The sequence below is a fragment of the Plecotus auritus genome (genome assembly GCF_963455305.1).
Source record: "Plecotus auritus genome assembly, chromosome: 2".
NCBI classification, from domain to species: Eukaryota; Metazoa; Chordata; class Mammalia; order Chiroptera; family Vespertilionidae; genus Plecotus; species Plecotus auritus.
In genome coordinates, this window is record NC_137771.1 from 27774943 (window position 1) to 27801429 (window position 26487).

The 26487-nt window shown below is 40.9% G+C and overlaps 1 protein-coding gene and 1 pseudogene across 2 annotated transcripts in view; one reads left to right on the forward strand and one right to left on the reverse strand.

Moving 5' to 3' along the window:
• Positions 1 to 10490: 10490 nt before the first annotated feature.
• On the reverse strand, positions 10491 to 16329 carry LOC308242702 (tyrosine-protein phosphatase non-receptor type 2-like; annotated as a pseudogene). The gene is made up of 3 exons: positions 16325 to 16329; positions 11135 to 11996; positions 10491 to 10861 (listed from the first exon to the last, which is right to left on the reverse strand). The product of its transcript is annotated as a tyrosine-protein phosphatase non-receptor type 2-like (transcript).
• Positions 14188 to 26487, forward strand: part of IPP (intracisternal A particle-promoted polypeptide) — a 47808-nt gene continuing 35508 nt past the window's right edge. The window contains exon 1 of the mRNA XM_080656398.1: positions 14188 to 14294. The gene's annotated coding sequence lies outside the window, so the exon portion shown is untranslated. The remainder of the gene's footprint in view (positions 14295 to 26487) is intronic.

Here is a 26487-nt window from a genome sequence, read left to right on the forward strand (position 1 = left end):
CTATTGTTAAAAGTTTTGTATGTTTACAAACGTTTTTCTATGCACAGAAAATTGTATATCCTAATTTTACTTATCAGTGTATGTTGAGCATTTTACATATCATTAAATAGTCCTCTAAGACATATTTAATGGCAGTTTGATAATCGACTGTTCAAATAATATACAATTATTTACTCAACCATCTCCTTATCTCTAAAACTATAGTAAGCTTTTGGATCCAAGTAATTGAAACACACTTAATAAGCTAAAGGGGAAAAGATGAGCTGTTATAAGGATACTGGACTGTTCCACAAAATGAAGATAAAGGAATGCCAAAAGTGACTAGAATGTACAATGGAATGCTCCTGCTAATACTTTTCTCTCTCTCTTTTGTCTCTGCTTCTCCCCACATCTCTGCCTCATTCTCTTCTCTCTGCCAAATGGAATTCTTTGCCCTTCAGTCCACCTGGAGGATAACAGTCTGACACAGTTCCTGAATTTTTTACTTCTTCCATTCAAGATAGCTTGAACTAAACTGGAATTCCTAAGTAAGAAAGACAATATAATTGACCTAGTTAGGACAGGTTAGGTCTACCCTGGTCCAATCAACAGTGGCCAATGGATGAAGGTCCCACTTGAGGCTAGAGTAAGGAAGGTGATGATATGAATAGGTCCTTATGTTCTCAGAGAAGGGTGAATCACTGTAAGCTAAGAAGATACCCCCAAAGATGTCTACTAATGCCTTCATGCTACCTTCTTAGAATGGACAGATAAGTGAAATCATCAATTCAAATGATATGGGCATTGTAAGGCCAATTTGCTTTCCAAAGAAAGCATCAGCCTACACTTCCACCTGCAGTGACTGGGAGTTCCTGTTTGCCTACACCCTGCTAACTCTAAAAAAATGGAGGCTCTGACATTTTATTTTGAAAGGGGAAAAGTGGTATCTCAATGTTGTTTTAATTATTTTAATCACTAGTGGGCTGAGCATTTTCTTAGGTATTGATGGACATAGCAGAGCTGCTTTGTGAGCCTCTCCTTGGGAAGATAGTGACGATTCTCCCCTACAGGGCTGAGGAGCGAGGCTGTCTGATGGGACATATGAATGGATAGGACCTCTGAAGCTGTTTTACAAATGTCTGCATTTCTTCCAGGCTGCCCATGCCTGCTGGCCACCCACTACCATCCCCTGCCTGGATCCCCTCCCTCCCGCCAGCAGAAAGTCTAGCTGTCCAGGTTGCCCAGCTCTGTGGGAAAGTATTTGTAGAGCAAGCTCAGAAGCCCCTATTGGCAGAGTCAACACTGGAGCAATCTGTACTACAGCACATAAGCTGGGTATGGGTGGTACCAGATCCAGCTATGTGGAGAATTTAGCTGTATTATCTTGTGGAGCATGCAACTATGAAGACTGAAGTTTTATTCCCCTGCCCATCATCTCTCTGCGATGTTTCACCCATCCCACCCACAGCCTCCAGTGCACATTTCTGTCATTGCATTTGTATACTGTGTTATCAATATCTGTGCTAGTGTCTTTTTCCTCCATAAAGTATCAACTCCTTGAGGACACGAGTTGAGGTCTGTCTTGTTCGTCTCTGTGTCATCAGTTCTATGAAATTCCTCTACTAGACTTGCTCTGCCAATATTTCATCAGAGCTGCCTGGTTGGGAAAGATAAAAACTAGAGACTGTAAGAACAGTAGAGGCTCAAGAAGGACCATTTGTTATCCGAAAAGCTAAAGAACAAAAATATTTTTTACTGAGGACTGAATTTACAAGACTTACGGTAAAAGGAAACTAGCATTTTCTAAGTACCTACTAAGTGCCAGGCATTTGTACTATTCAGTCCTCTCATTCACCTGGTTTCTTGCTTATAGTTGTCAGGCTCCCGGGACTGTAAGAAAGATGGTAGTCAGCATCTCCAGGCCTACATGATCTTAGATAAGAATCTGCAGCCAAAAAGGAAAGGGATTCTCTCCCACAGTCTATAGATTAAGCCAAAAAAATTATTCTGATTAGGTCTACTTTGGTCATATATCCCCTCTGGGTCAATCACTGAGCCAGGGAGATGGACTACTATGACAGGCCTTAGATAAGTTATGTGTCACATGACAAGAGGAACAAGTTTTGTTAACCCAAACAACGGAAATGGAAAAGCTTGCTGGACAGCCAAGAGCCTTAGTTACCAGGGCTAAAAAGTATTGGAGCAATTGTCTGCCTTGGGATCCTTTCCTCTAACACTATAAGGACTGTCTTCTTGTGCCTTGAGGGAACATGCCTTTTTAGCCAAGCATTGAATACTGGGCCTGGTCTGAAATAATTCAGAGAACTGAATAGTCAGCACATCTGGGTGAAACTTCTCCCACTACTAGGTCTTCAGATAAGAAATTTCAGGTCCAGGCAGAATCCATTATCAGTCCCCAAGCAACAGGAGTTGTTTTGAGACCAAACACAGTCATGCCCCATTTTTTTAATCCTAGTTAGTTTCCAGTCCTCCTTCACTAAATGATGACTGACTCTCAAACTCACTCTTCCTCTAGCCATTTTCTTCACTCACTTTTTTTTTCCTCAGATATGCCTCAAGTTTATTAAAGATGCCCTATATACACATTTGCTACTAAAAATTAAAAGAGTACATCAAAAAATGTGTTACAATTCAAATGAGTGCAAGAATACAGTGTATGCCATGTCATAATTCTTTTTTTAAGGTGTGAGTTTTGTTATATATATATATATATATATATATATATATATATATATATAATTGATTGATTTCAGAGAGGCAGGGAGACAGAGAGAGAGATAGACACATCAATGATGAGAGAGAATCATTGATCAGCTGCCTCCGCATGCTCCCCACTTGAGCATATGCCCTTGACTGGAAATGAACCCTGGACCCATCAGTCTGCAGGCTGACGCTCTATCCACTGAGGCAAGCCAGCCAAAAGCATGTCATAATCCTTAACAATACCAGAAGGACCTGGATGTGATAGGCAATGACTACAGCCACATTGAAGTACTGGTTCATTCTTGTTCTTCTTGCTGTTTTGAATAGCCTCATTCCTTCTCCTCAGCCATGTTGGAAACAGTTCTTTGAGGTCTCTTTTAAGACTTGCCATTGTCCACAATCCACGTCTCCTCCTGTAAACCAGGCCATAACTCAGCGTCAGTACATATTCTTCTCTGTCCTGTTGGGGTGAAAGTTTTCCTGAATCTTCTTCATCGAACAGCTGAGAAAACGACCCAGTGGAGGGGGCGTTAAGCTCTATTGGTGAATCTATTGCTAGTCCAGTCACAGGCTGGAGTTCCTCCTAGAATCCGAAGGCAGAGTTCAAGCAGAAGGTCTCTTCACTCACTTTTTAAGAGACTTGCTATGGAAATTTATTCATCCATCCCTTCAAAAATAATTAAACACCTGCTATGTACCAGGACTATGTTGGGCACCTTAAAAAACTTAAAAATAGCCCTAGCTGGTTTTGCTCAGTGGATAGAGCATCAGTCTGTGGACTGAAGGGTCCCAAGTTCAATTCCAGACAAGGGCACGTACCTTGGTTGCAGGCTCCTCCCTGGCCCGAGCTCTGGTGGGGCGCGTGCCAGAGGCAACCAATTGAAACTCTGTCTTTCCCTCTCTTCCACTCTCTCTAAAAATCAATGGAAAAATATCCTCAGATGAGGATTAAAAAAACAACAACAACAACAACTTAAAAATAGAAGACCTGCCGGGCCGGCATGGCTCAGTGGTTCAGCGCTGACCTGTGAACCATGAGGTCATGGTTCAATTCCTGGTCAGGGCACATGCCCGGGTTGCAGGCTCAATCCCCAGTGTGGAGCATGCAGGAGGCAGCCAATCCCTGATTCTCTCTTGTCATTAATGTTTCTGTCTCTCTCTCCCTCTCCCTTCCTCTCTGAAATCAATGAAAATATATATTAAAAAAAAAAAATAGAAGACCTACAGGGGGTTAAATTAACAGATGTAAGCCTGACCAGATGAAGCTTTCTACTGAGTCCTTTCAGACTCTTCCTGAATCCCAGGTCTGCAGAGCACTAAACAAAACACGTGTGTGGACGAAAGGGGCCACATGCTAACCTGACAAGCTCAGGGGAGGCCTGCATGGCAGTCTTGCAAACTCAGAGACCTAAAGTAACAACAAAGGATGGTCTGAAATGAAACTTTAACTAAAAGCAGTTATGGTGGGTAGTTACATCCTAGGCCGGTATCTTCACTGACAAGGTCAACCTTTACCTTAATTGAGCCTATTTGTCTTTTTCCATCTATAATAACATACCCTTGAAATGTCTGGGTAACTTGTAACTTCCCTTTTTCTGGACCCCTTGTGGCACAACCTAATGTGCCAGGCACCAGGACAGATACCACAATTCCTTCATTATTATCATGATTATTGTTCCTGCACCCACCTAACTATGTGTCTATCATTTTACTTTATATCCAATTCCTGGGGTCCCCCCCTCCACTTTGCTTTCTCCCGCCTCCCTAGTCTATCACCAATGGATTTCATGTAACCCACCTAGTCCCTTCCTTTGATTGCAATGTATAAATATAGATGTAACCTGCCATTCTCCGGAGCATTATCTCAATTCGTTGAGGTTCTGCTTCCCGGCATATGTCGACAGTTTGGCTCAAATAAACTCACAAAAATTCTTTACAGGTTTGAATGTTTTTATGTGAACAGGTGTGAGACTACCAGATGTGGTTTCCAAGTGTCCCCTTTATGATTCAGTTACCAAAAAATACAGGACACTTTTTTCAATCAAATAAATAAATAGAACTATCTAAACAATTGGGGACTTGAAAAAGATAAGGCTATGTTTTTTTCTGGAAGTGGAGTATAACTGACTTTACACATATGTGCTCAACTTGTACCTTGGCCCAAAGCTGATGGTCTCACCTCACCAGCTATCCACACAGTTGGTGATTTTCTTTAAAATTTAGCAACAGCAGCAATAGCTGGGTAGTTCTAATAACAAGGTCAACTGCTCAAGGGTATTTCTGGGAACTATGGTTTCTTAGTAAAACCAAAAAAATAGTCCCCCTGGTCTTCCTCATCTCTACTCTGTTCTGTTGTCAGGGAAAGTGATAAACTCAATTTCCCCAGGCTAGAGTAAACCACACTTCAGCCACCATACATTCTGAGTAATAACAGCTGATTTGAGTTAAGAGATCTCAGGTGCTTTTAAATGGAGCATATAGTACTCTCTAGTATCTTTCCAGAACTCAGTGTTAACTCTTAAGCCTGCCCTTGCTATGTGTGTGACAGGAGTACAAATAGCACTAGTTGAAAAGCCATGTCTTCTAGGGTGAAACCTTCAAACTGTCAAAACCTTATTTTGTCATGTGCTATGAGACAGAAACCTTCCCAAAAGCCTTGGGATGAAAGAGAGGCAAAAATAGGCAGAAATGCTATTTGCTTAGCCTTAGAAAATCCAGGCATTTGATCAGTGATGGTGAGAGGAAACTGATATAAACCTTCAGGCAAGGCAAAGGAAGCAGCCAGAGTAGTCTCTTGCATACTTAGTGTCCATTGTATGCAGAGCTGGCAAAGAGCCGCTAGACCAAGAAAGAAAAGGCAGACATCTCTCCCCTGGTGGGTCAGTTGGTTGAGTGTTGACCTATGACCTAGGAGGCCACAGTTCAAGTCCCGGTCAGGGCATATGCCCGGGTTGTGGGCTTGATCCCCAGTGTAGGCATACAAGAGGCAGCTCTCTCATCATTGATGTTTCTATCTCTCTCTCCCTTTCCCTTCCTCTCCGAAATAAATAAAAAATATTTAAAGAAAAAACACAGACACCTGATTGAGATCTCATCTTGTGTTAGTTTCTATTGTTTATAGATAAACTGGAATAATATGCTGTATTGATTAAGTAGATGTTTTGATAGAGGCAGCAAGTTTGGAAAGTCATAATCAATCTCTCCAATACCCAGAAGATGCAAACTCTGCAGACCAGCCAGCCTTGGGCAGGCCAGGAGGAGACTGATTACACCAGAGGGATTGGTGTATCCTTGGAGAGTGGGTGCTCTAATTAGAATTCCCCTAGAAACAGACCCTGAAACAAGGATTCAAGAGCAAGTAGTTTATTAAGCAGTATAGGAAACACCAGCAGGGAAGTGAGGAGTGAGAAAGGAAGGGAAAGAAGTCAATAAAGAACAAGTTATCAAACTAGCTATCACTATAGGTGATTGGAACTTAATCCAATAGAGAAACTGTGGGAAATTATGTAGAATACAGGTCTCAGAGTTATTCCATGTCAAGGGTGAGGAATAGATCCCATCAGTCATTGGCTGAGAACTGCTCCAAGGGATATTAATTCCCTCCATCACCATCTCTGTCACTGCACATCCAGCCGCCACATACCTGGACTGAGTGGCCTTCAGGCAAAGAGATGCAGATGCAGATGCAAGCAGATGGAAGTTTGTTTCTCAGTACTTAAGTGATAAGGCCCAAAGGGTAAAGGCAGGGTACCAGCAGCATCTGCTACAAAAGGGCTGGAAGATGGTGTGCATCAAATTTTGTGAGACCTTTGGGCAAACTTGGAGAAGCTTTGTGGACCCTACGTGACAAAGTTAGGGAGCTGAAATTCCCTTCTTTCCCCTTCTCTACTATACAGTAAATTACAGTGCCAAGGCCTGCAGGAGAATTCTGGTGGAGGGTAGCCAAGCAATTGGAAGGTTCCTTGAAGAGATGGCTGGAGTGTAAGAATATAAGCAATTTTCTCTCAATTCCTGTGAGATGCCTCTGAATATTCTTTGGAATGTCTGGGGGGACTTTTGAGGGGCACTGAGGTCCTGCATGGCAAATGGAGGCTAAGCACCACTGTGATTGGACATTAACAATAAGATAGCTTCTTTTGAACCCATATTTGGTGAGGCCTAGAATATTCTGATTGCACAGAGCTGTGGTATGACTCCATGTGATGGCATATACAAAGGGGCTAAGGCAATACTGCATACAGAGGCAAATTCAATACAAGGCAACTTTTATTACTTTTGTGATCTCAGTCATTGAAAAGAGTCATCAAAGACAGAAAGGGCACATCTCTAAGAATTCCAAGTCCTTTTTTTTTAAAAAAAAAATATATTTTATTGATATTTTACAGAGAGGAAGGGAGAGGGATAGAGAGCTAGAAACATCGATGAGAGAGAAACATCGATCAGCTGCCTCCTGCACACCTCCCACTGGGGATGTGCCCGCAACCACGGTACATGCCCTTGACCGGAATCGAACCCGAGACCCTTCAGTCCGCAGGCCGATGCTCTATCCACTGAGCCAAACCGGTTTCGGCTCCAAGTCCTTTTTAACATAAAATTTTTACATGTCTGTCTGGACTTTTGGAAGTAAAGGAGAATCAGAGGCAATCACTTTCCCTACCCCATCTAGCCCTTCTGACCTAAGGTATTTGTGTCAGTGTGTATTTGTGCATGTGTGTGTGTGTGTGTAATCACATTAGTATGCATATCTCTGTGTATGTCCATAATGTGTATGTAGAATTTGCATGTTAGTGTGTGTGCATGTTTGTGGGCATGTGTGTCAGTCTGTGGGGGTTGCAGGGAGGTAACAATAATGCCTTCTTTTCCTCTACAACTTGGCATCAAGCCCAGTGGTCTCTCCTCCAAAGTTGCCTTGTGATCCTGAATCTGGGGGAAAATAAAGAGGCAAATTATTCAGGCAGCGCTAACTCTTGGGGCCAGCTGCAAAGAGACTGGGTGGTGGGCTAAATAGATGATTGATAGTCCAACCAGGCACAACCTGGACCAGAACCTAAAGAGCACATCTATGAGCATGAGCGGGGGCGGGGGAGGGCAGGTAGCAGGGACAGAAAACAGAAAGCAGAGCAAGGTAGGGACAGGAGTGAGATAGGGCAGCTCAAAAACTGGAGTCAAGAGATAAGAACTGAGAAGCCCTTTTCTATGATATACTGGATCCAGATAATGATTTTTCCAACCCCTTATCTCAGGAGGCCCAGATTGGCCAGGCAGAACTTCCTGAACAGCCCCTGTTCAATGCCAGCCCAAGCTGAAGCAGGGCCAAGTTACAAAATAAACTGGATGAAGGCGGAAATTCAGCTTGGCTTCCCTGGGACCTAACACAGCAGCCAGAGTCAGAGCAGATGCATGCTCCATGTGCAGGAAATCCACTAGCCACTTTGGCCATATAGGAAGCAATCATCCTCACAATAACAATGGCTTGTGTTTGCAGAGAGACAGATAGTTTATGGGCCCTTTAACTGTATTATCTCATTTTTGCCTCATATGGGCCCTTTGGGGACATTGTCATATGCATTTTATAGATGAAGTGATATAAATTTAGAGGTTAAGTAATTTTCCTGTGATCATATAACTGGTTAGTGAACACATCTAGCAATTCAGGTTTGTCTGACTCCAAAGCCAGAACATTATATCTCTTCTTTTTCCTTTCCCAAATTTGTCTCCTCAGTGCTCTATTCCTGGAGACATATACTGTAGAGGCTCCTGGAAAAAAAGAGTCCACTTCATTAGGCCCTATAAAACCCAAGAACCTGTTTGTCTTCAAGCAGATAATGTCCTCTGCTCAGCCACCTGATGCTTTTCCTGCCAATTCACTCAAGGAACCCTGTATGAACTGGGATAAAGCAAACTTGGGAGCAGAATGTCTCATAGTCTATCTTGGTAAATGTTCTATGTGCATTTGAAAACAATATCTATTCTGAGTATAGAGTTCTATAAATGTCTATTAGGTCAAGTTTGTTGATAGTATTGTTCAAAGCTTCTGCAGGATACACATGCCATTGAGGTCAGAGACAATGAGAACTGACACGGGTTTCAGTCCATCCTTGTGAGCTACAACTTGTGCTCCGGCCATTATTTTTCCAGTCTTTTTTCTCTATTTCATTTTGGCTATGTCTTCTATTGCTATGTCTTCAGGTTAACTGATCTGCAGTATCTAATCTGCTGCTATTCCCATCCAATGTGTTTTTCATTTCATTCTTTTTTTTTTTTCCTCTAGAAGCTTTATTTGGGACTTTTTCTTATATCTTCCATGTTTCAGTTTAACATGCTCATACATGCTTCCTTTTACCTTTTTGAACATATGAAATGTAGTTAAAATAATTTTGATGTCTTCGTCTATTAATTATATCATCTGTGTCACTTCTGGATCTGTTGTCTACTGATTGATTTTTCTCCTCATCATAGTTTATATTCTTTGCTTCTTTGCATGACTGATAATTTTTTATTGGATGCCTTACTTTGTCAGTTGTTGGATGCTGGATATTTTTTAATTTCTATAAATATTCTTGAGCTTTGTTCCAAAAAAAACCAGTTTGATTATTTCAAGGCTTATTTTAAAAATATTTTTAATATGTTTTTATTGATTTCAGAGAAAGGAAGAGGGAAAGAGAGATAGAAATATCAGTGATGAGAAAGAATCATTGATAGGCTGCCTCCTACACACTCCCTACTGGGAATCGAGCCTGCAACCCGGTCATGTGCCCTGACTAGAAATTGAACCGTGACCTCCTGGTTCATAGGTTAATGCTCAACCACTGAACCACACTGGTAGGCTCAAGGCTTATTTTTAAGCTTTGTTAGGTGGGACAAGAACAGCTTTTAATCTAGCGATAATTTTGCTATACAACTGAAGCGTTACCCTACCTGATGACCTACTCTGGCTCTTGGGAACATGAAATGTTTCCAGCCTATGTGAGACCAGGATTTTCCCACCTACCTTCCCAAGACTTGGATAGTTCTCTTACACACATGTTCTGATCAGTACCCAGATGAAGATGTGAGGGGAATCTTCTAAAAATCTCCAACGTGCTCTCTTTTCTCTATGCTACTCTCTCCTCTCTGATACTTAATCTTGCAAATTCTATCCACCTTGGCCTCCTCAAGCTCTCAACACTGTCTCAACTCAGAGAATGCTGGACTCTGAGTTCTCCCTCCCTGAACTGTGGCAGGAAATTCTCTTCATGAAGCTGAGGCAATTACAGGGCTCACCTCATTTGTTTCCCTTCTCCCAAGGACCACTCTCTTGTTCTGCCTGTCTTCCAACATCTGAAAAGTATTGTTTCAAATATTTTGTCCAAACTTTTAGATATTTTATGCTGAAGGGAAGTGAAAGTCTATGAGGAGATACTTTGAGATTATGTAAACATTCTGTTCTCCAACATATTTTTATTCGATGGTTTTAGCATCCATTGACTATTCTTATTTATATCATCTATTGCCATGATGGTTGAAAATAGTGATTTCCTGACTATCATTCCTTCTACATTTTTTTCTATTTAATAAAAATATTTAATGCTGTCAAAAAGTATAAAAATACAGTAGAAGTGGCAGTACAATACAAAGTAGTCTCTCCTAATTTATTTCTTTTACATCTTTCCACATTTCATACATTAGATTAAAAAACTTAACAATACATCAAAGTAGAGAGTTCTGGAAAGTCTTCTGCTGGTGGTGATCTTCTTTCCCTGGATATAAAGTTTACTTTGTAAACAGACAAATGTGAGGCAATCTACAGGTTTATTAAGCCTCACATTAGTTTCCGGAGTGGGCTTCAGGTCTTGCTTTGCACATCAATGGTTCAAAATTTATAGCTGCAGAATATTCTCAAGTCATGAATATTTAGGTGTCTGTCAATCTTGGCCTTTTTCTTTTTCGTTCAGTCTCATTTAGCCTGTTTCATCTGCTGCACCTTCTGAGCAGTGTTAGCTTTTCTGTCTTCTCAAATTCGTTTCCATAGAACACTCTCACTGTTCTCCTCCACAGTATCTTGCATTTTAGAGGACAGTCCTGTATATCTGTCACCTGTCAGTTTTTCTTCTTCTAGCCCTATCCTGTTCCCATTGTATTTTTCATTCATTAGTTTGGTTGGTGAATGATCAAAAACAGGACATAAATCGCCGAAACTGGTTTGGCTCAGTGGATAGAGCGTCGGCCTGCGGACTGAAGGGTCCCGGGTTCGATTCCGGTCAAGGGCATGTACCTTGGTTGCGGGCACATCCCCAGTGGGGGGTGTGCAGGAGGCAGCTGATCGATGTTTCTCTCTCATCGATGTTTCTAGCTCTCTATCCCTCTCCCTTCCTCTCTGTAAAAAATCAATAAAATATATTTAAAAAAAAAAAAAAAAAAAGAATGTGTTTAAAAAAAAAAAAAAAAAAACAGGACATAAATCTTCTTTAGAAAGTTCTTTCCACCGTTTCTGTATATTTGAATCTCCCTTTATAAATTTTGCTCCTTCTATTATAGTCATATATGAAAATCTGAGTTGATCTGGCGTCTGAATAAGTCCCATTCGATATTTTCTCATATTCAGTAACAGTTGTTTAATGTTAATATCATCTCCTTTCTCCATCAGAACAAGACATGTATCTACTAGAGAAAAGGTGCCTGACCGCCCAATGCCTGCACTACAGTGAATCACTGCAGGCCCATGTTCAGGATTCAAGGAACCAGATTCTCTCACTTCACATAAAAAATTCAGAAATGAAGCTGGTGATTCAGGGACTCCAAAATCTGGCCAGGTAGTATAATGTAAGTGAGATATTGTTCTGGTTGCACCACTATTGATATTTTCTAACTGCAGTAGATGTACTGTATAATATGACTTCACATCTTCTGACAAGAACTTCACACTGAATCCTGTTTCTTTAAACAGCATCTCCCAGTCGTCTTTTGTTGGCCAGTACTGTGCACATTTAACCGACTCTTTCTCTACAACTCGGTTTAGCATCACAATTGCTTTCATCTTTTGCTGCCAAACCATGAGCCAGAAATGACAAGCTGTATTAGGAAGTGGACCTTGTGTTAAGATGTAACTCCTTTGTGCCTCTTCTATGTCAACTCAGCTGGCATTAATATAATCATTTTCAGCATTTTGCAGTTTAACACGACTATGATCATATGGGCTTACATCTCTGTATCTGTTTCGATTTCTGTTTTCTGGAAACTTGGCCACTCTGTGAGGATAGTCATGGGACTCATTTCGAATTTCCCGCGCGCGCCACAAGACGCCGCTGTAGTCTCTACATTTTTTTAGTTGGCCTATTACTATGAAAAATAGCTTATATGTATTTAGGTATTTAATTAGTGTGATGAACAAACTCTAGGATGGTCTCCATGATCCCTGCCTCCTGGTGTTCACTACCTTATGTGACCCCTTCCCTTTCAATGTGTGAGACTTGTGACTTGATTCTAAACAACAGCATACAGCAAAGGTGACTATATGTATGTGGTTATCTGTATGTGCTCATACTACGTAAGATTTATCTATCTTGCTAGAACCTGTCTCTCCTTTTCTAGCCATGTTGTGAGCTACCATATGAAGAACACTTTGCAGAGCTAAGGTTGGCCTCCTGTTGACAGCCAGGAAGAAAGACATCCCTCAATCTAGTAGCTGGCCCGTAAGGAACTGAGTACTGCCAACAACCAGGTGAGCTTGGGAGCAAATTCTTACCCAGTCCAGCCTCAAGTGAGATGGCAGCTTTGGTAAACTAGCTGATTAAAACTTTGGAGAACCCTGGAGAGAGGATCTAACTAAGCCATGGCCAGATTTCTGATTCTCTGAGGCTGTGAGATAATAAACTAAGCCATGGCCAGATTCAAAATTTTCTGAGGCTCCAAGATAATAAATGTGTGTTATTTTAAGGCACTGAATTCATGATATTATTGCTATATAGTAATAGATTGCTAATACAGTTAGAAATTCATATCTTTTAGTATCAGGACTAAAAGGACTCATGGAACTTTTTCTGAATTATATTTTTAAACTATAATATACATTAAATAAAGCATGAAAATGAATTGAACCTACAAATAGATTTTCAAATTACTGTTTTACAATATATTTAAGAAGAATAAAGCCTATTCTGTCTCATTGCTCTCAATAGAAAGAAAAGGGTCCTTTATACCATTAAAAGTAAAATAAAAGCTATTTTTAAAATTTTAAGTATGTTTATATTGATTTCAGAGAGAGGAAGGGAGAGGGAGAGAGAAATGTCAGTGAGAGAGGAAAATCAATCGGCTGCCTCCAGCACGCCCCTCACTGGGGATCAAGCCCACAAACCAGGCCTATGCCCTGACCAGGAATGGAACTGGCAACCTCCTGGTGCATGCGCCGACACTCAACCAACTGAGCCACATCAGCCGAGCAAAATAATAACTAATTTAGAAGTATTGAGCATGTCATATTTATATAATCATTTATTATTATTATTTTAATCCTCATTCAAGGATATTTTTCCATTGATTTTTTTTTTTAGAGAGTGGAAGAGAGAGGTAAAGACAGAGAGAAATCTCGATGTGAGAGAAATACATTGATTGGTTGCCTCCTGCACGCGCCCCAACCAAGGCCTGGGCCAGGGAGGAGCCGGCAACCGAGGTACATGCCCTTGACCGGAATCAAACCTGGGGTCCTTTGGTCCGCAGGTCGACGCTCTATCCAATGAGCCAAACCTGCTAGGGCTATATAATCCTTTGATTTTATAGTTTGTGTTACATATAATTTACACAAAAATAAATATACATCTATGTGTAAGGCATTTAAAATATTTTACTGGTGGGGTATATAATGAAACAGTTTAGAATTTACTGTCCTCTATCTATACCTTTTTTGTCCTATTATCAAAAGCCACCTTTGTTTTTAAAAAACTCAAAAGCCTTCAGGTTTTTCACTCTATTTAGAAGAGTGGTTCTCATCCTTAGTTGCATATTAGATTCACCTAGTCACTCTCGATTCCAATAATTACAAGCTGTTGTTGTTCCTTGTGATTAAGCCCCTATCCAGTGGTCGGCAAACTCATTAGTCAACAGAGCGGCAAACAGCGGCTCGCGAGCTGCATGTGGCTCGAGAGCCGCAGTTTGTCCTAGGGAATGGTCAGAACATTAGAAGACTGTGCCCCACCGCAAGCCAATTTAACCAGCATCATCTCTGGGGGTTATGCATAGTATTGTTTTAAAAACTCTTCAGGTGGTTCTAATGAGCAGCCAGGGTTGAGAATTACTGCCTTTGAAATAAGCAATTGTCTTTGAAAAGTACTTTGTGAAAAAAGACTCAGTTGGAAAAACATCCTGTTTGAGGTGTGATTCTCTGGCTAAATCCAACTCCTGGAAGCCCGGAAACTGACCCCTAGAGGAAATTTAATCCAGATCACAAGATGTCCAGCCAGCATTCACCTCACTTCTCTTAACCAAAATAAAGTCATGAGTATTAGATAAAGGTCAAAACTAACATATGTTTTAGATGCAAAGCGGTCCTCAACCAAGATTCAAGAAGTTTCAAGTTTTGAGGGAAGTAAGGACAATGGTGAACGGCGAACTTTGAGGTCAGTTCTCTTCTGCTGTGTAAATAAGCTACTTTACTTATCCTTTGATTCTCTGTTGACTTGCTTGCCAAATTAGTAAATACAGTGACTGCAGAACAATCGAGCACTTCTGGGCTGGGCACCAAAAAAGAAGCAGTAGGTACTTCACATAATTTGCAAACACTCCTTTTCTTCCATAACCACTGCATTGTTTTCTATCTCCTCTGCGTTTCAAGGTTACATATTTCCTTGGCTAATATGAGAAATCTGTTTTGTCTCTGCCTCTGATAATTCTACAGCAAGTTTTCTGTTCAAATCTAAAAGTTGGCTCTTTTATCAAAATATCTTTCTTTCCTACTCATTATTTCCAACTCAAACTATTATTTCTCAGGGGAAATGAACAGAAAGAAAGAAAAACACAAGTAGTGATCTTCTGATGAATAAATTTAGTCTATTTTATTGTAAAACAGATTGCTTAATTAGCAAGTCTCCATTCTCTAATCTTTAACATAATTTTCCAAGGAAAACATAATTTTCCAAACTGTATTCTAACAACTCAGAATCTTTTTAAATTGAGTATGGTTTAACTCAGTCGCAGTGAGCTCCCTCTGGTGTCCAGATTGTGATCTCTAAATACCATTTCCCATTAGAGAGCACCTTTCTGTTTACTAGATGGGATGCTGCCTGATTCATGAATTATTGAATAAAGCCAATTAGATCTTTTTTTTAAAAAGTACCTATGTTATAGTTGTAATTAGCTACTTTATTAATATTCATAAAGGAAGAGAGCAAAAGGAGAGTCAGATATTATAAGCATTGTTATCTGGGCAGCTTCACCAGGAAGCTACAGTTTTACACTCCCCTGGAAACAACCAGTCCATTCCCTGCGGATCACTGGAGGGAGATATCAAACAAAGGATAAGATGGATGCATGCATAGTGAAGTCAGGGTGACATAGGGAAGGTGCTTGCCTGTCAGTGTAGCCTGGGAAGAGGATCATTGGCTAGGAAGGTGGAGCCACTGCAAGCCTAGGAAACCTTGGAAGGGTAAAATCCCCAAAGAGTTCCCTCTCTCATATGCTCTTTTTCTTTTTTTTTTTTTTAATACATTTTATTGATTTTTTACAGAGAGGAAGGAAGAGGGATAGAGAGTTAGAAACATCAATGAGAGAGAAACATTGATCAGCTGCCTCCTGCACACCCCCCACTGGGGATGTGCCCGCAACCAAGGTACATGCCCTTGACGGGGATCGAACCTGGGACCCTTCAGTCCGCAGGCCGACGCTCTATCCACTGAGCCAAACCGGTTAGGGCTCATATGCTCTTTTTCGCTCTTGCTCTTGTGCCCATGTACTCGCCCTGTTCTCTCTCCATGTTCTCTCTTAAGCCGCTGCATGGCCCACACACAACGGACTGCAACTGGGAACACAAGCCAAGCTAGCCAGATGCTGGACTGGACTGGACTTTGACATAGTGCAAAAATTCTGGGCAGTGGCCTTAATTCCTACCCTGCTGAAGACAAGATTGGACTTCTTCCATGGCAAAATGGACAGAGATGGGAACTCCCTTAATTTTGCATCATCAATAAAGCTTCCCACAAAACCCCATCCTCCCATAGGGGCCTCAGCAAATTCTTTTCCTGGGGGCACCCCAAGAACTCATTTCCACCTATAACATCTAGAGCTCTGTGGAGAAATAGCTGATTCCAACACTTGCTATTGTCTTTTTTTTTGACCAGCTTAGTGGGTATTGTAAGATTCGAGGCGCAGGAAACGGGAGTCGGAGACCAAGGCATGTTAAAGGAGGAAGTTTATTCTGCACTAACGAGCGAGATTCATTACGGAGGAGGATTAGAGGAGAAGGACCCAGCCGGACTGCCTCGCAGACTGGGGAGACAGCAACACGTGCAGCGGTGAACACGCCTTTTGAGGGGAGGAGCAGGAAGGGGTGGGGCCCAGGGCAGAACAGGAAGGGGTGGGGCCCAGGGCACTCCTCACGCGCTGATTGGTGGTTGAATGTCTTGGGGATGTCCCGGCAGCAGATGCCGGATACGTCATACTCTGCCCACCAGTTGGGGGAAGGGAGGATCTATCAGGTATGAAATAGTATCTTCTTGTAGTTGGTTTTTTTTTTAATATATTTTATTGATTTTTTTACAGAGAGGAAGAGAGAGGGATAGAGAGTCAGAAACATCGATGAGAGAGAAACACCAATCAGCTGCCTCCTGCACACCTCCTACTGGAGATGTGCCTGCAACCAAGGAACATGCCCTTGACTGGAATCGAACCTGGGACCTTTCAGTCCCCAGGCTGATGCTCTATCCACTGAGCCAAACCGGTTTCGGCTCAATTAAAGTCTTGAAATTTAACTTGGAAAGACCATCACATATATATATATACACACACATACACACATATATATATCCCAAAGATTATATTATATATATTTTTGTAATTATTCTAAAAGATATCAATTAAATTTAAACTGGTTTTTATATTAAAACTTTGGTTGAGACCATAGAATTTTTTTTTAATGTATTTTATTGATTTTTTACAGAGAGGAAGGGAGAGGGATAGAGAGTTAGAAACATCGATGAGAGAGGAACATCGATCAGCTGCTTCCTGCACACCCCCTACTGGGGATGTGCCCGCAACCAAGGTACATGCCCTTGACTGGAATTGAAGCTGGGACCTTTCAGTCTGCAAGCCGACACTCTATCCACTGAGCCAAACCGGTTAGGGCAAGAGACCATAGAATTAATCCTCTTTTTTAATCAGACCTAGGTTGAAATTTTACAACATGTAGTACACATAAAGACTACAATATATTTTGAACTACTAATATCTCCAGAGAAAATACAATAATTATTTTCTCAAAAATAAATTTGCATACTTTATGCATTTTGTTATCACAACCATATGATTTCCCCCAACTGAATTTGAACTTTAAACTCTTAGAAGCCTTAAATTTTAGGTGGCAAGTTAAATATTTAGCATTTCTCAGATTAGTAATAACTTCACATTTTTAAGGATATATTTCAAAAATACAATACATTAATAGATTCAATTCTGTCCTCTAGATTTTTCATATGAGGCAAACTCAGATTAATATTTCAGGATTTTTCATTTTAAAATACCTAGATATTTAATAAATTTTTATTATTTAATTCAGCAAACTCCAAAGTTTTAAGTTGCCAAAGACTTTGGAAAACTACGTTTCTGGCTGGGGAAAGGAGGGGGAAACAGGGAAGCGAGCCTGTAGCTATTTGAATGTAAAACTGTCGGAGGAGGATCCAAGATGGCGGCATAGGTAAACACCTAAACTGCTGCCTCGCACAACAATTTCAAAACTACAACTAAAAGACAAAACGTCTATCACTCAAAACCACGGGAAAGCTGGCTGAGTGGAAGTTCTACAACTAGAAGGAAAGAGCAAACAGCATTGAGAGGTGCACAAGCGCTGAAAAGCTGAGGTACGGAGGCGCGCGAATCAGGCTGGCGACGGGCATCTGGGGGTGCTGCTTTTTTCAACCCGAAGGGAGACAAGCTCCCAATTACTCCAAACTCCAGTTTCTGGGGAGCCGCGGGGGACCCAAACTCCTACGGGGAGAAGCTGGACTGTCTGCCGTGGGGTCAGAAAGTGAGGGTGGCTTGCTTGCAGGGCTGCGCGCAGGAATAATTGTTTACTGTGCTGGGGCACGGGATGCGGGGACACGGTTGGAGACGCAGAGCCGACTAACTGGAGCCATTGCTGTTTGCCACGCCTTAGCCTAGTCACGCCCTGAGACCCTGCCCTGCACAATCTACAAACCCACCCAAGCTCCAAGCAGCGGCTTTAGCATATGAATGACCTGCCCTATCGCAGCTTAACCTAGCAAACTTGCAGCCCTGGTCAGACAGCTCCAAAACCTCCAAACCCCAAGCAAAGAGGAGAAAACTGTAGTTCTCGCTGTAGTGCCTGCTGGGTGGCCTCAGACAGTAGATGACCTGCACCCCATTAGAGATCCAGAAGCCTGTGTACCTAGTGGTCAGTGTGAGACACCAGATTTCAACTCCTCACATCCATAAGTGACACATTCAAGAGGCAGACTCAGTGAGCACCAAAGCCCCACTGAAACAAGTCCTGCACCATAAGCATGTCTCCAGTGCAGCAGTTCTTCCATTATAGACACAGCGGGTCCTCACAGCCAATTGGCCTGGAGGTCAATTCCTCCCAGTATACCAACAGCAATCAAGGCTTAACTACACCAAGACTTTGCACTCAGCCCACAAAGGGGTGTACCAAAGGCATCCACCTCAGGTGATTGGGGAGGCTGAGCTACTGGCCCCTATAGGTCACCTACCACACAAAGCCACTCCATCAACACAGGGAAGCAGCAAAATGCGGAGACAAAGAAACATGTCACGAATGAAAGAAATGGAGAAAAGCAAACTATTGGACGACATAGAGTTCAGAACCACATTTATAAGGTTACTCAAGAATCTTCTAAAAACCGCTGAGGAACTTAGTGAGACCATTAAGGATCTTAATGAGAATGCCAAAAAAATGGAAAAGGACCAGTCAGAAATTAAGCATACACTGTCTGAAATAAAGAATATACAGAAACTCAACTGTAGATCAACGTACCCCAAGAATCAAACCAAAGATCTGAAATATGAGGAAACAAAAAACACCCAACCAGAAAAACAAAAAGAAAAAAGAATCCAAAAATATGAAGATAGTGTAAGGAGCCTCTGGGACAACTTTAAGCGTACCAACATCCGAATTTTTGGGGTGCCAGAAGAAGAGAAGAGAGCAAAATATTGAAAACCTATTAGAAGAAATAATGACAGAAAACTTTTCCTACCTGGTGAAAGAAATAGACTTACAAGTTCAGGAAGCACACAGAACCCCATACAAGAGGAATCCAAAGAGGACCACACCAAGACACATCATAATTAAAATGCCAAGGGCAAAAGACAAAGAGAGAATCTTGAAAGCAGCAAGAGAAAAACGGTTAGTTACCTACAAGGGAGCACCCATACGGCTGTCAGCTGAATTCTCGGCAGAAACTATGCAGGCCAGAAGGGAGTGGCAAGAAATATTCAAAGTGATGAACATCAAGAACCTACAACCGAGATTATTCTACCCAGCAAAGCTATCATTCAGAGTTGAAGGTCAGATAAAGAGCTTCACAGACAAGAAAAAGCTAAAGAAGTTCATCACCACCAAACCAGGATTACATGAAATGCTGAAGGGTATTCTTTAAGAAGAGGAAGAATGCCAAAACCGGTTTGGCTCAGTGGATAGAGCATCAGCCTGTGGACTGAAAGGTCCCAGGTTCGATTCCGGTCAAGGGCATGTACCTTGGTTGTGGGCACGTCCCCAGTAGGGGGTGTGCAGGAGGCAGCTGATGGATGTTTCTAACTCTCTATCCCTCTCCCTTCCTCTCTGTAAAAAAATCAATAAAATATATTTTAAAAAAAAGAAGAGGAAGAAGAAGAAAAAGGTAAAGATAAAAATTATGAATAACAAAACGACATCAAATACATACCTACCAACAAGTGAATCTAAAAATCAAGTGAATAAAAAAATATGAAGAACAGAATGGACTGGTGAATATAATAGAATCAGGGACATAGAAAGGGAGTGGACTGACAATTTTCAGGGGGAAAGGGGTGTGAGAGGTGCGGGAAGAGATTGGACAAAAATCTTACACCTATGGATGAAGACAGTGGCTGGGGGAAAGGGCATGGGGTGGGGTGGGGAATCAGGTGGAGGGGAGCTATGGGGGGGAAAAAAAGAGGAACACCTGTAATAATCTGAACAATAAAGATTTATTTTAAAAAAATGTAAAACTGTCACATTCTTTCCTTAGAGAAACACCTAAGGTTTCTGCTTAGGGAAATGTGTCCAGCCCCCTCCTCCATCAATATATCTATACTTATCACTGAAAAGCTCTACCACAAATCCTTCATTTTAGTTACATCTATTTATCCCTGTTTTAACAATTTTGAGATTTTAAAGCCAATTATTATTATCCAAGGCATTTACTTTGGCAAATTCTGTAACAGGGATAACTTACTGACTTTTAGTGGCCTTAATGTTAACTTTGGAATGTGGTCCATTATTACTTAAAAACTACCCTTTATTATGGAAACATTAATCTTGTTGCCTAAACCAAGCCTGTATATTTTTCTTGGGTCATTTTTGCCATCTTTTTTTGAGAAAAACAGTCCTGGGTTTATTCTATAGCATCCGTAAAGAGATTGAGCTCAGCCCAAGATCCATCCAAGATCAGACAGGGCGCGCCTTTGTCTTAAGCCAGACTTTTTCTTTTCATGAGTACAAAAATCCCAGACATATCCCCAAATTCTGCTAAATTTTAAATGATGCACCGGGAAATAAAAAACATGGTGAAAATGAGACTTTTTAATAGCACTCTCGAGAGTGGGCGTCCATTTTACAGGATCACCAAAAGACTTAGTAATAAATGGGCCACGTGTCTCCCCACCCCCACATCCTGTTTGCTCTGGGGAAATTCAGTCAATGGCTTGGCCGCCTAGGTTTCTTTTCTTATTAAATTAAAGGCATGCTTAATAAACTAATAATAAACACATTAAACCAAACAAAAAGGACAGATCAACAAACATATAGACAAGACTTAATAAATCAAAGTTATTTTCCTGGTCTTTTCTCTCCATAGCTTTGACTACCCTTTAAAGTTATTTTAGCTAAACTCTGCCTGTCCCAAGGCATCATATGGTAATTTTCAGACAATGCATCAGAGAGTCCACCTGCAAGAGAGCTGACAGCTCCACCCTTTCTAGCTGCCGAGCCTCTCCACACCAGAGGTGGAGGATCCAGCGGGGCCTTTTTAGTTATTAAAGACTTTTGATCCCCAATACAAATCAGGCACAATACAATTTGAACAAGACCCCACATAGTTAAATATGACAAGGGCACTCTTTTTCTTTGAGCCTGATTTAAGAGAGTTCCTTTTGACATTTGAATTTCTTTATCCTTGAGCATGGAAGCTAAAAATTTACAATGGTATTTTTGCCTTCTGGTCGAATCCTTCCCCATTATGGCCTGGCTTGAAACAAAATACATCCTCGCACACTTTGGATCGCGAATTCCAAAGCTTGGCGCGAGCTTTATGTGCAGTGAATCTCCTCATCTTTTTTCCAGTGAATCCCCACCTTTACCAGTGAACAAGTTCTTTCGCTCAGGCGAATAATCTTCTCCAGTCCCTGTCTCAGGCACCATAAATGCCACAGTCTTTTGCAAGGGTTCGGGAACCTGGAGAAGGGGCCGTGCATAAATGGATACACTAGACAAGAAATACAAATTTGGAAGGCATGGGGAACCAGGCAGATCACTTCTCTCTAGTGGAAAAGTTCTCTGACTTTTCCATCCCCTTTGCTTTTATTTACTAGGACAGTGGTTGGCAAACTCATTAGTCAACAGAGCCAAATATCAACAGTACAACGACTGAAATTTCTTTTGAGAGCCAAATTTTTAAACTTAAACTTCTTCTAATGCCACTTCTTCAAAATAGACTTGCCCAGGCCATTGTATTTTGTGGAAGAGCCACACTCAAGGGGCCAAAGAGCCGCATGTGGCTCGTGAGCCACAGTTTGCCAACCACGGTATTAGAACATACATTTGCCCATAAGCAAAGCAAACACACATATCAAAGGTAAGGTTTGGTAAACATAAAGGATTATCAGGTAAGGGGAATTGCCTTCAGCTGTTCAGCCAGGAGCAGGTAATAATATGCAGATTTTCAGCCATGCTGAATATCAAAATCCATCAGCTTTCTGACGGACTTCTCGCATTTTTTTATGCTAACTACTGTTGGTCTTTGCCTCCAGCAGGAGAGATAGAAAAATCAATATTGAGAGACAATTGATTGGCTACCTCCTGCATACCCCCGAATAGGGATGGAGCCTGCAACCTGGCCATGCACCCTGAGGGAATCAAACTGTGACCTCCTGGTTCATAGATAGATACTCAACCACTGAGCCCCACCAGTTGGGCTCTTCTTGTAGTTTTTATTCTATTTCCCCAGTGACTAATGATGTTGAGCATATTTTTATGTGCTTATTTGTCATTTGTAGACCTTCCTTGGGGAATTTAAAATCAAATCCTTTGCTCATTAAAAAAAAAAAAAAGACTATATTTAGAACAGATTTAGAATTACACAAAAGAAATGAGAAGATGGAACAGAGAGTTCCATATACCCAGTACTCAATTTCCTCTATTATTAACATTTTGCATTAGTATGGAACTTTTTTTTTCAATATGTTTTTATTGACTTTAGAGAGAGAGGAAGGGAGGTAGATAGAGAAACATCGATAAAAAAGTATGGTACATTTTTTATAATTAATGAATTAATACTGATATATTATTAACTAAATTCCATAGATTTTCAGTTTCTTAATTTTTACCTAATGTTTTTTCTGTTCCAGGATAGCATCCAGAACTCAATATTACATTTAATGGTCATGATTTCTTAGGCTGTGACAGTTGCTTAGACTTTTCTTGTTTTTGATGATCATAAGACCTTTGAGGAATGGTTAGGTATTTTGTAGGATGCCCTTTTGGAATTTGTCTTATGTGTTTTACATAATTAGACTGGGTTGTGGGTTTTGGAGAGGAAGATTACAGTGCCATTTTCGTCACCTTATATCAAGAGTACATATTATCAACATGACTTGTGATTGTTGCCCTTTGCCCATTTTTAAATTGGGTTATTGTTTTTTGTTTTTCAGTTGTAAGCATTCTTTACATATCCTATATAATAAAACCCTAATATGCAAATCGACTGAACAGCGGAACCACCAGCAAATGACCGATCACTATGACACGCACTGACCACCAGGGGGCAGACGCTCAACGCAGGAGCTACCCCCTGGTGATCAGTGCACTCCCACAGGGGGAGCACCGCTAAGCCAGAAGACGGGCTCACGGGAGCACAGTGACGGTGGCGGGAGCCTCTCACGCCTCCACTGCAGGTGGGTGGTAAGAAGCGAGGGGTTCCAGACTGCGAGAGGGCATGAGCTGGGCTGCACTGCAGGACCCTCCCCCTACCCCCTGTGCACAAATTTCATGCACCGGACCTCTAGTTTTAGATATAAGCCCCTTACCAGATGTATGATTTGCACAAATTTTATCTCATTCTTTGGTTGTCTTTTTTTTGTGTGTGTGTGTGTAATATTTTTCATTGATTTCAGAGAGGAAGGGAGAGAGAGAGATAGAAACATCGATGAGAGAGAATCATTGATCAGCTGCCTCCTGCACACCCCCTACTGGGGGTCGAGCCCTCAACCCAAGCATGTGCCCTGGATCAGAATCGTACCTGAGACCCTTCAGTCTGTAGACTGACAGTCTATCCACTAAGCCAAACCAGCTAGGGCCTTTGGTTGTCTTTTAACTTTCTTAATGGTGTCCTTTGAAGCACAAAAGTTTTTAATTTTGTTGAAGTTCAATTTATTTATTTATTTTGTCACTTGCACTTTTGGTGTTGAAGAAGCCATTACTTAACCCAAAGTCATGAAAATTTATGCCTATGTTTTCTTTTTTTTTAAATATATTTATTGATTTTTTTACAGAGAGGAAGGGAGAGGGATAGAGAGTTAGAAACATCGATGAGAGAGAAACATCAATCAGCTGCCTCCTGCACACCTCCTACTGGGGATGTGCCCATAACCAAGGTACATGCCCTTGACCGGAATCGAACCTGGGACCTTTCAGTCTGCAGGCCTATGCTCTATTCACTGAGCCAAACCAGTTTACGGCTGCCTATGTTTTCTTTAAACAAGTTATAGTTTGGGGCATTTATATTTAGTTTTTTTGATCTGCCTATATAAGAAATATCCAAAATTGTAGAGAATTTTTGAGTTCATTTGAGACAAACTGACAACAATGCCAGGAAGCAAGATCTTAAATACTCCCTTGAGGGTGGTTATGTCTCTGAGGGGCCTAAAAAAGAGAATTACTCTGGCATTTCAAAGTAATGTGTTACCCTACATGCACAAGAACAATGCATAGGGCTTGCTTAAGCCAAAAATAACCTTTAGTAGGGAAGTTGTAGGCTGAGACATGACTACCCACAATTACCTCCCCAGTTAGGAATTATGATCAGATCGCCCTGTGAGGTTACTTTCAGTTAGATTTATTACAGTAACCTTTTTTCATCCACAAAATCATGGTTGAAAGAAACTGAAGGAGAGCTAAATAAATGGAAAGACATCCTGTATTCATGGATCGTAAAACTTAAAATATTGTTCAGATGACAATATTCCTTATGTAAGAAATGCAATCTTCCTTACATTCCCTCCTAATTACAAACGTATAAAAGAAATGGCAAAACTATCATTATCTGGAACATTTAAGATCTTGCTTCCTGACATTGCTGTCAGTTTGGCTCAAATAAATTCTTATAAAAATTATCTACAGGTTTGGACATTCTTACATTGACATTTTGTAGTCTTCAGTTACAACTTTTATACTTCTTTTATTAAATTTATTCCTAAGTATTTTATTGTTTTCATGCTATCATAAATGGAATTGTGTTCTTTCTTTATTTTTTATTTTTTTAGTTAATCCTCACCAGAGGATATTTTTTCCATTAATTTCTAGAAAGAGTAGAAGGGAGGGAAGGGGAGAGACAGGAGAGAGAGAAACATTGATGTTAGAGAGACACATAAATTGGTTGCCTACTGCATGCACCCTAACAGGGGCAAGGGGGATTAAACATGCAACCCAAGTATGTATCCTTGACCAGGAATCGAACCCTCCAGTGCATAGGCCAATGCTCTAACCCACTGAGCAACACCAACCAGGGCTGTAATTGTTTTCTTAATTTTCTTTTCAGATTGTTTATTTCTAGACTATAGTAATACAATTGATTTTTGTATACTATTTTGTATTTGCAACCTTGCTGAATTCAATTATTAATTCTAATAGTTTTTTGTGTGTACATGGATTCTGTATAATTTTTTATACAAGATCTTGTCATCTGCAAATAGAAATTTTTATTTGCTTATTTTCAATCTGGATGCCTTTTATTTCTTTTTCTTTCTTAATTTCTCTGGCTAAACCTCCAGTGCAATGTTGAATAGAAGTAGTGAGAGCGGACGTCTTCATCTTGTTCCTTACCTTAGTGGGGAAAGTATTCAGCCTTTCACAATCAAGTATGATGTTAGCTGAGAGGTTTTTTTGGTAGATTCTTTATCAGAATGAAACCTATAGGTGGGGATACCTTCTATTCCTAGTTTGTTGTGTGTTTTTATCATCAAAGGGCACCTTACATTTTAAATGTATCATTTTACTTGCTCTCTAGAGAATGGATTGGAGTGGACAAGGTCTAAAACAAGGAGACTGGTTAGGATGCTATTGTGTTAATCTAGGTGAGAGATGATAATGACTTGCAGTTTTTTAGGCAAGAAATGATGAAAGAGAGTGGGAACTAACTCGGAGATCATCAGAATAATCAGAGCTATGAAGACAATAGAACTGATATAGCTTTGAGACAATTGGGCACAGCAGATAATGTTGCTGTCCTGCCCAGCTCTACTTCACTAGGCTGGTACAAAAGTGCCCCCAGCTACTGTGGGTGTTGGCTGATAATGGCTCACACCTGCACTTCTCTCTCTTAACAATTGACATTAGCTACCTCATCCAGAGAAATCTGGAAGGTTTCCATCCCTTTAGAAGATAATAACTAAAAGGCTATCCACCATATCTAACAGGACTATATATTACAAAGATTATGATCCTTGAACTGCCCACTGGGAATGAAAGCCATCTCTTTGGCATGATGAATTCAGCTATTAATGAAAGCCATATATTAAGCTGTTGAGATTATCTATGATAATTGGTCCCAGAAGTTTACTAAGCAATTTGCAGAACTCTGGAGATAATTAAAATACTTGTGGTTAGAAAATAAAGGAAAACAAGTTCTCAAAAGTTATGTTAGTTCAGCCCAGCTGGCGTGGCTCAGTGGTTGAGCATCGACCTATGTACCAGGAGATCACGGTTCGATTCCAGGTGAGGGCACATGCCTAGGTTGTGGGCTCGATCCCCAGTGTGGGTCTTGCAGGGGGCAGCAGATCGATGATTCTCTCTCATGGTTGATGTTTCAATCTCTCTCTCCCTCTCCTATCCTCTCTGAAATCAATAAATATATTTACATATATTTTTTAAAGTTCTGTTAGTTTATGGAGTGA